This window comes from Calliphora vicina, chromosome 5 (genome assembly GCF_958450345.1).
Source record: "Calliphora vicina chromosome 5, idCalVici1.1, whole genome shotgun sequence".
Taxonomy (NCBI): Eukaryota; Metazoa; Arthropoda; class Insecta; order Diptera; family Calliphoridae; genus Calliphora; species Calliphora vicina.
The window spans coordinates 101,038,365-101,048,939 of NC_088784.1; positions in this window are offsets into that span (position 1 = coordinate 101,038,365).

The following is a 10,575-nucleotide window of genomic DNA, read 5'->3' on the forward strand; positions in this document are numbered from 1 at the left end:
ACACAAAAAAGTACCTGCTTTTTTTGGGGTTTGAATACGCCTAAATACTCTTTTTGCTTTTTTGCAATATGAATGAAGACTTCAATTTGATACCACTCTCAAGACAAGAAGACGAATGCCAATGAAATGCATGCCAGCCAGCCAGCCAGACAAAAAAAATTATTATTAAAACTAAATTGTATTCGTACACACCTTTTGGGAACCAAAAAAAAAAAATATCGCATAAATTTGCTAATAAATCGTTATGAGCAACAACTGCAGTTCAAAAAAATAATATCAAAAAAAAAAACGTAAACTTGCATGTGAATTAACAGCAAATATAATACCTGATTTAAATTAAGAGCCATGTGAATAATTGAAAATGTATTCGGTTTAAAATTCGGTTTTATTGCATTTAAAATAAATAATTTTTGTTTCCTTAAAGTTCCGGAACATATTTAAACTATGAAGGAAACAATTTTGGAAATACACTGGCTACTATTTTTGGAGAAAATATAATAAATAAACTCAAAGACTTTGATTTTAACGATAGTATTAACTATCGAATGAATTTAAACTAGTTTTCATAACACTTTGATTGAACCTTAAACATAGAATTAGGGGCCGGATTAAATCGTTAGTGTTCGATTTCGAAATTATAATAAAATGTATTATAGATATCTGACTCGATATCGAATGCCATAATCTGAAATAAGAAAATGACGATCAATTATACTAGTTCTTATTTTGAAAATTATTATGGACCGATTTAGCTAACAGATCTGTTTTTTTCTCATAACTCAGACATTTTATCGAACGATATCCAATATCAGGATTGTACCCGACATATTGATATATCATTAGAATGCTCCAATATTGTATGGTCATTATTAGTACTGATCAATGGGGATCAGGGGATCATTTAAATCGGATAATCCGATTTAAATAAATAATATCATGGCTATAGAAGCGGTGTAGTTGAGTTTAAGTTTTATATTTGGATTTAAAAGACCAAGTGGGGGCCGAGTCTAAAGGACCAAAAGTGGGATACCTTGGTTAAATGAAAAATGGAAACGAATGATTTTAATACACATGGAATGTACTAGAAAATATCTAAAAAACTCTTTATAATTTTATTGGTGTATGGCTTAAAAATGCGAGATTTATTCTTACTTAGTTATTGAACATTATAAATAGTGTAAATAACAAGTTTTTTTGCTTCAAAAATTTTTAATTTTGTACCAACAGAGCGTCATATGCGGGAAGTTTCGCTTTACTTCTTTAATTTGAAGCACACCGAAGCTTATTGTAAATGTATTTCATTGGTTTCAACGTGCGAGAGATGGTTTGGAGGTTCAGAAGTGGAGATTTTGACACGGAAGTAGAGTTTTTCATTGGAATTCCCGGGACGAGAAATCCCGCAAAATTTTCAATCCCGAAAACCAGGGCAATTGTTCGAGAATTCCCGGGAATTATTTTTCTTAGTTTTATGTGATTTTTTTGAACTTGATTTTCTCTAAAAGATGCTTATAGCTCCAAAACAAATGTAGAAGATTCATACAAGAAAAAAGATTAAACCCAAATAGACCAATAACAAGTTCATTATTCAAAATATTCCAAAAACTCGTGAATGTTCACGGCAGTCACAGAATTCTATCCGATTGAAAATGGAATTATTTTAGTATTTTGCTATTTCACAAAGAGTAAAACGAAAATTTTGGAATGAAACCACAAACCGTGGAATTAAATTTTGTTTAATATTATTGGATTTTCTTCCAGTTTTAATTAACATATTTATTTAATTATTTGTTTAATAAGCAAAACAATGCAATTCAAAATTAAAAAAAAATATATATTATCCCGATTTCCCGGGAAATGACAAAGATCCCCCAAGCCAGCCAAACAAGTCTGAAGACCAAGAATTGAAGGCATTACTCCATGAATATTGTTGTCAAACTCAACAAGAGCTTTCAAAATCATTGCCAGCTACTCAATCAGCAACTTCAAAACATTTTCAAGCAGCAGGATTCATTCAAAAGCAGGGAAATTGGGTACCATACGAATTGAAGCCGAGAGACCTTGAAAGACGATTTTGTATGTCTGAAATGCTGCTTGAACTCTATAAAAGAAAATGATTTTTCAGTTAATCATTAGTTACTTCTGATGAAAAATGGATCCATTACAAAAACCCGAAGCATAATAAATCGTATGTGAAGCTCGGCCAACCAGTCGAATCAATACCAAAGCCAAATATCCATGGCGCTATGGTAATGCTCTATATTTGGTGAAACGAAAAGGGTTCTATCTATTATGAGCTGTTGAAATCTGGCCAGACCATCACAGGGAACTGATTCGTATGTAAAACTTCCAGAATATGCGGCCAGACATGAAAACGTAATATTCCATTATGACAATGCTAGGCCACATATTGCAATTCCTGTTAAAAAGTATTTAGAAAGAAGTGGTTTGCCTCGTCCAACTACTATTGGTTTCGATCAATGCAGAACGCTCTCTCTGAGATACGCTTCACTTCAGAACAGAGTATCCGAATTGGCTTGATGCGTTCTTGGCCTTAAAAGATGAGCAGTTCTTTTGGCTAGGAATCCATGTTCATAGCTAACAATGGTTTCAAAATAAAAATACCGCTAATTTATAATTGCAATGATCATAGAAATGTTTACAGTAACTAAAATATTGTTGAAATAAAATTTTTTCAAAGAACACAGTATGGTTGCCGTAACCATGTCGAACCATGCATTTTTCCTGCGTGTATATACCTTCAATATTCTCTGGGTAATGCAACGAAAGGTCCTTAGAAATTTTAACCTCCCACTGAACTAGATTTTAGACTTGATTCGTGAACTTATCTTGTCATTGTGAACTAAAGGACTGTACTAAGGATTCTTTCGGGTTTAATCTAACATAATCGAATTTACTGCGAAATAAAGTTAATATAGCCAAGGAAATAATATAATGGAATTGATTTAAAAGCACTGTTACAGTGTTAGCGAGGGGTTTCGAGGGTTTCCAGCACAAACATTTGGGGAAGGGGGAAATATATTACAATTTATTATACCCTTCACCATGAGTGGCAAGGGTATATATAAGTTTGTCATTCCGTTTGTAATTTCCACATTTTTCATTTGCGACCCCATAAAGTATATATATTCTGGATCGTTATAGATAGCGGAATCGATATAGCCATGTCCGTCTGTCCGTCTGTGTGTTGAAATCAACTTTCCGAAGCCCCCAATTCCTGCTCGGTCGAGAAAAAAATCGAGAAAATCGGTCCACAAATAGCTGAGATATAAGGAAAAACTAGGACAACCTCGATTTTTGACCTATTTTTGACCTATATCTGGATTACTAAGTCAAGACAATATGGATATCTAATGATAGATATTTCAAAGACCTTTGCAACGACGTATATAAGACGTATATAAGTTGGACATACAATGGGTCAAAATCGGAAAAAAATATTTTTTAACCCGAATTTTTTTTTCATCAAACATTTTTTTTGTCATAAATTTTTTTTTCAAAAAAATTAATTAAAGAAATTTAAAAAAAAAATGTTTAAAAAAATTAAAAAACAATTTGGAAAAAAAAAATTTTTTTTAAAAAATTTTAAAACATTAAAACAATTTTAAAACTTTAAAAAAAAAATTTTAATTTTGTTTAAATAAAAATATTTAAAAAAATATATATTTTTTAGTATAATTTGGTGAAGGGTATATAAGATTCGGCACAGCCGAATATAGCTCTCTTACTTGTTTTTATTTTATCTTTTTTTATACCCTTCACCATGAGTGGCATGGTTAAATATAAGTTTGTCATTCCGTCTATAACGTTTCTGGATCGTTACAGATAGCGTAGTCGATATAACCATGTACGTCTGTCTGTTGAAATCAACTTTCCGTATCTCGGCCAACAAATGGCTGAGATATAAGGAAAAGACCAGGACAACCTCGATTATTGACCTATTTTTGATCTATATCTGGATTACTAAGTCATTAATATAGATAATATGGAATCTAATGATAGATATTTCGGATGTATACAGGGCTATAGTAATTTGTACCTACAATGGTTCAAAATCGGAAAAAATATTTTTTAACTCGAATTTTTTTCTACAAAATTTTTTTTTTTAGTCATAAATTTGTTTTTACTAACAAATTTAAACAATTTTGAAAAAAAAAACATTTTTTAAATTTTGTTTATCTAAAAATATTTAAAATTTTTATTTTAAAGTATAATTTGGTGAAAGGTATACAAATTTCGGTTTTGAGGAGGAATTTATTTATTGTTATCCGCAAAAATTTTGGGTTTTGGGAGGATTTCCTTTTTTCATCCCCCAGGATCCGAACCTGGTTTAGGCTCTACCAAAAACAAAGTACTTATTATTTTCATTAATAAAACAAAGTACTCAAAATTACTGAGGCCCAAGTAAATAAATAATTCGGTAGGTTTGTTTTTCTGTTGTCTGTTATATTTTTTCTTTTTTTTTGAACAACTAAATGAATTATTGTTTTTGTCATTTTCAAGTTACAACAACATAATTTAGTTTAATTTTATTATTCAGCTCATTTTGATTTGTTTTGGTGTGAATATGCAAACATTCATCAACATGTTGCCATATGAATATTTTTGTATGTAATGAATGGCAACATGTTACCAGCTTTTTTCCTCTGCACTTAGACTTTGGTTTGGTTTTGCTAGGTAGGTAGGTCGTTTGGCAAAAAAAAAAAAACTCAACAACATTGTTATTTGATATTTAATTTAACAATATTTTTTTTTATTTTTCAAATTTCCGCAGCCCACATTGTAAAAAGAGTTACGAGCACAAGTATGTATTAATATATAAGTATGAATATAAGAAGATTCATTATTTATTTTACTTTACTTTGAGTTTTTATGCTTCACTCGACTGTCACGTGAGAATTATGCGAATTCATTTGACAATAAACTATAAGAAAAATAAATGGTTTAAAAAAACACTTGTTTGTATCCGCATTTGCTAGAAAACTTTACTCTTTTTTTTAAATTTTTTTTTGTTGAAATCGGCACAAACAATTAGTTCTAAGGAAATGTTATCATTTTGTTCATATTTTTTCTTCATTCTTTTTTACAATTTATCATGAATTTCTAACAATTGTTGTTGTGGTTGGGAAGTTACAAACATTTATTAATATTTAACAACAAAAAAAGAGAAAAAAAGAAAAAGATAAAATATAAAAAACATACTTGAACTTGGTTGGTTTTGAAGACCTTTCAGTAGCAGTAGAGTAATGAAACGTAAGTATATAGAAATCAAGTAAATTTCCGCTTGTCTTTTCAGGTTCTTCTTTTCCGTTTCAATGTTAGGTATGGTTACTGCTGTCTTTGTTTTCTTCAAAAATTATTAAGTGTCATAAATCTGTCATTGAGTGGTTTAGAGTGTTTGTAACAAAAGTTAACTTCAATTATTGTACTTTACAGACCACCACCTAATATGTCTGTCTGTCTCTCTTTCTTGAGTCTTGACTACCTGTCTTGTTTTTCATTTGAATTATGTAGTACTTAGTTTGGTTTTACTTTTAATTTTATTGGAATTCACTTGAGCCATAAACAATTTTAGTGTTACTTTCAAGAAATAATTATAAAATGTTTATCCGTGGAAATAATGTAAGGTCGATATTTAATTATGTTGGAAAATTAAATTATTTAAGCGATTTTAAATCTGTTGAAATAAATAGTGACACAGTACTGGTTACATGGTAAGTTCCTTAGGGGTTTAGTTCCCTGTACTTTATATGAAAGAGAACAGTGTATTGGTCCCCATGGAGAGGGTAAAATTATAAACTAAACCAAGCGAACTTGTTCTATTTTGAATAATATAATAATGGTTATCAGAGACCTGCGCTGACTAAATTTCACGGCGGCAGCGGCTGACTCCAAAACGGCGGCTGCGTCTAGCCAGCTGACATGTCAGCCGACTAAAGAATAACTACTCAAATTCTAAATAATTAAAAAATTGAAAAAAGTGAAATTCTGAAAATTTTATGAAATTACTAAGGAACTTTTATCAAAAACGGTGGCTATTTTCAAACCGACTTAAGCCGAAAAAAATACGACGGCTTTGAAAATTTATCGGCGGCTCGGCTCAGCCGGCTTACATACGTTCGGCGCAGGTCTCTGGTGGTTATACGAGGCCGGGTCCCGCTCTTGTCAACAGACATCTATCAGTTGACTCCTGTCAAAATTTGAACAAGCTGCGTCATTTAATTTGTGTTTGACAGCCATTGATAGCAGACTACCTTGTGACTTGAGGAGAAATTGGAAACAAATGGATTTCGTCTGCTCATTAAGCAATTTTTTTGGGGAAAAAACATCACTCGAATAAAGGCTAAGCTTTATAAATACTATGGGAACTCTGCACCATCCATTTCAATGGTAAAATAGTGGTTTACTGAATTTCGTTGTGGTCGTACAAGCACGTAAGATGCCGAACGTTCTGGTCTCTACACCCGAAACAATTGAAAGGGGATTGAACGTGCGAGAGATTGTGGAAGCCATAGGCATCTCACACGACTCTGTGGTTTAAATTTTGTATGATCGCTGGGGTATGAGAAAGTTTTCAGCAAGATGGCTGCTACATTTCCTCACAATCGGTTGCACATAAGGGTACACACATGTGCAGTTTCCATGACAAAAATCCATGAATTAGGCTCCCTCTCCGGATGTAGCCCCGAGTGACTATTTCTTGTTTCCAAACCTGAAGATTGTTATAATTCGCTTATAATTTTTGAAAAATACTTTATAAAATGATAGAAACTTAGTTTTAGTTTCAAAGTTTGAATTTTTGTGACAATTAGTCTTCGGTTTTTTTCGAATTGAAACCCTTTTCTTCAATAATATACATTTCTTTAAAATATCAAACACTCTTTGCTACTCTGACCGGAGTCAAACCCGTCAACAATGAGTCATATGAGGGAAGTTTTACTTTACATCTTTAATTTAAAAAAAGTGCATCTGAAGCACACCGATTGCTCACCAAAGCTTATGGTGAATGTTTTCCATCGGTTTCAATGTGCGAGAGATGGTTTGAGCGGTCCAGAATAGGTGTTTTTTGACACGGAAGACAAAATCGCCCAGGCCAACCAAAAAAGTTTAAAGGCCAAGACTTACTCCCTGAAGATTTAACAAGAGCTTGCTAAATCATTGGGAGCTATTCAAACAGCAATTTCAAAACGTTTGCTAGCAGCAGGATTCATCTAATAGCACACGCAGAGAAAAAACATGGTTGTGGTAACCATAAACTAAGAGCAACATATTATGATCAGATTTTTGCTTGTAGTCCAAAACATATTATGATCATTATTGGTATCATAAAATATCATAATATGTTCTGAAATAATCAAATTATGATAAAAATCAATCATAATATGTTTTGAAATAATCATATTATGATAAAAAACAATCATAATATGACCCAGAGTCATCATATTTTTGACCCAATTAAATCATATTATGATCCAAAACAATCATATTATGATCCAAAATAATCATATTATTATTAAAATTTATTTTTGGAAATACAAAATTTTAATAGGATTTAGTTTTAAAGTACTAAATTCACAATTAAAATATTATTGATAAAATCAAATTTATTGTTATTCGCTCTAGGAAAGTTAAAGATAATATATAAATAAAACTATAGAGCGAATGGGAATTACAGACACTCAAAATTTACTTGTAAAAACAACACAGCTTAGACAAACACCAGCACTCATAAATGGTTGGAAAAAAGACTATTAAAAGTAAACATATTTTGTTTGCATCATAAACATATTATGACTACATAATATAATATGTTTACCTATTTATCATTATATAGTTGTTGTAAACATATTTTGTTTGCATCTTAAACATATTATGACTACGCGTATATAAACCTAACATTTAATGGTTGTATATAAAAATAATATGTTTACCTAATTATCATTATTTAGTTGTTCGAAAACCATATTCATATTTATAATTGCGATGAAAATATAAACGTTTACAGTAACTATAATATTGTTGAAATTAAATTAAAACAATAATTATATGTTTACGACAACAATATATTGTTACAGAGAACATAGTATAGTTGTCGTAACCATGTCCAACCATGTTTTTTCTCTGCGTGCAGGGAAATTGGTTACCATACGAATTGAAGCTGAGATACCTTGAACGACGATTTTGCATGTCCGAAATGATGCTAGAACGCTATAAAAGAAAATCATTCTTGCACCGACTAATTGCTTGCGATGAAAAATGGATCCATTACAATAACCCGAAGTGTAAGAGATCGTATGTGGAGCTTGGCCAAACAGCCGAATCGACACCAAAGCCAAATATTCATGGGGTTAAGGTAATTCTCTGTATTTGGTGGGAGAAAAAATCTATAATTAGGTGTTGAAATCTGGCCAGACCATCACAGAGAACCTGCACCGAACGCAACTGATTCGTTTGAAGCGAGCATTTGCCGAAAAACGGCTAGAATATGCGGCCAGACATGAAACCGTAATATTCGAGCATGACAACTTTAGGCCACATGTTATAAGGAGTGAGATCGAAAAATTCTTAACACACGTTTTTCATTACATTTTTTAACCCAAGTATTATTTGAATTTTTTTTTGATCAAGTTACCTTTGAAAAACATGTCAGTTATTATGTGTAATGTCAATTATATTAATTTTTTTGTTAATCTGATTAAAATGAGTGACCAGAAAAAAGTGCGTACTGAAATTATTAAATATTTTCAACAAAACCCAACTTGGTCTTACAAAAAGTTGGCCAAGCATACAAAGGTCTGCCGTCAAACTGTTTCCAATGTTATTAAACAGTACCGGGAGAACTTGTCAGTTGATAGAAAACCTGGTTCAGGTAGAAGGAATGGTCCACATGATGTTTCTAAAGCCAAAAAAATAGAACGCATTTTCAAAAGAGCTCCCAACACATCCGGTAGGAAAGCAGCCCGGTTAGCTCAGTGCTCGGACTATTTGGTACGAAAAGTTAAAGCTAATGCAGGTTTAAAAACATACAAGGCTCAAAAAGTTCCTGACAGGAACGCTACTAAAAATTTAGAGGCCAAAAACAGAGCACGGAAATTGAAGTCAAGTTTTATAAAAAAATATTCTTGCTGCATAATGGATGACGAAACGTATGTTCTGGCAGATTTTTCGCAACTTCCAGGTCAAAAATTTTATGTTGCTGATGCTCGAGGGAATGTTGAAGAAAAGTTTAGGACCCAAAAGCAGACAAAATTTCCCAGAAAGTTCTTGGTATGGCAAGCAATATGCAGTTGCGGCAAAAGAAGCCACTCATTTGTTACAACGGGCTCTATAAATACCGAAATTTACATCAAGGAATGTTTACAAAAAAGGCTGCTTCCATTCATAAGACTTCATAATGTGTCCACTTATTTTTGGCCTGACTTGGCATCCTGTCACTATGGCAAACAAGCCCTTGAGTGGTACAAGAACAATAATGTGGTATTTGTACCAAGAGAGGCAAATCCTCCAAACTGCCCGGAGCTAAGGCCAGTGGAGAGATATTGGGCTCTTGTTAAAAGAGAATTGAAGAGTACAAAAAAGGTGTCCAAAAGTGTGGTAGATTTTAAACGGAGATGGACTACATGTTCGAGCAAAGTGACAGAAAGCACTATAAAAACGTTAATGGAAGGGTTTCCGAAAAAGGTTCAAAATTTCATCACTAGTGATTAAAACTATAAAAATAATTTTTTTTGTAAATTGTAATAATAATTTCAATCAAATAAAAAAAAAATTAAAGCTGTAAGTTTAGTGGTTTCTTTTTTATAAACATATATGTATGTTAAGAATTTTTCGATCTCACTCCTTAATACCTGTTAAATAGTATTTAGAATGAAGTGTTTGGGAAGTTTTACCTTACCCGCTTTATAGACCATACCATGCGCCGCATAGTGGTATGAGAAAAAAAAGAGGGAAATAAATCTGTAACTTCTAACTTGAATTTGCACCTCATGGGCCCACTAGGAGCTGGGCCAGGGGTCCCCAAAGTAGGACACTTCGGGTATGTTCAATTTTAAAAATGATCCTATTTCTTCGTTTGTGTTCCGATTTCAAAAAAATTACGTATATGGAATCTTCTCGTCGAGCTCTACATAAAACCTCGTCATACCACTGTGCGCCGTCCGACTACTATTTGTTTCGATTCATGCAGAACTCTCTCTCTGGGATACGCTTCACCTTAGAACAGAGTTCTTGGCCTCAAAAGATAAGCAGTTCTTTGGCTGTGAATCCATAATGGCCAATACTTTGAATAAATAGTTTTAACATTCAAACTATAAATGGAGCCCTTATTGTCCGCTTGTGATACAAAATATTAAATTCATTAAGATTTTATAAACTAAACTAAACAATTTAATAATTCATTAAATAAATAAATAGCAAAGCTATAATTAATGCCGTAATTATAACATAAACACAAAGTGTGGCGAATGTTCCTCAGGTGCTAGTATTCACAAACAACTATAATTTGTGCACCTTTTAAACATTTATTAAAACAAACTTATTACAATTATGTTTGATGAA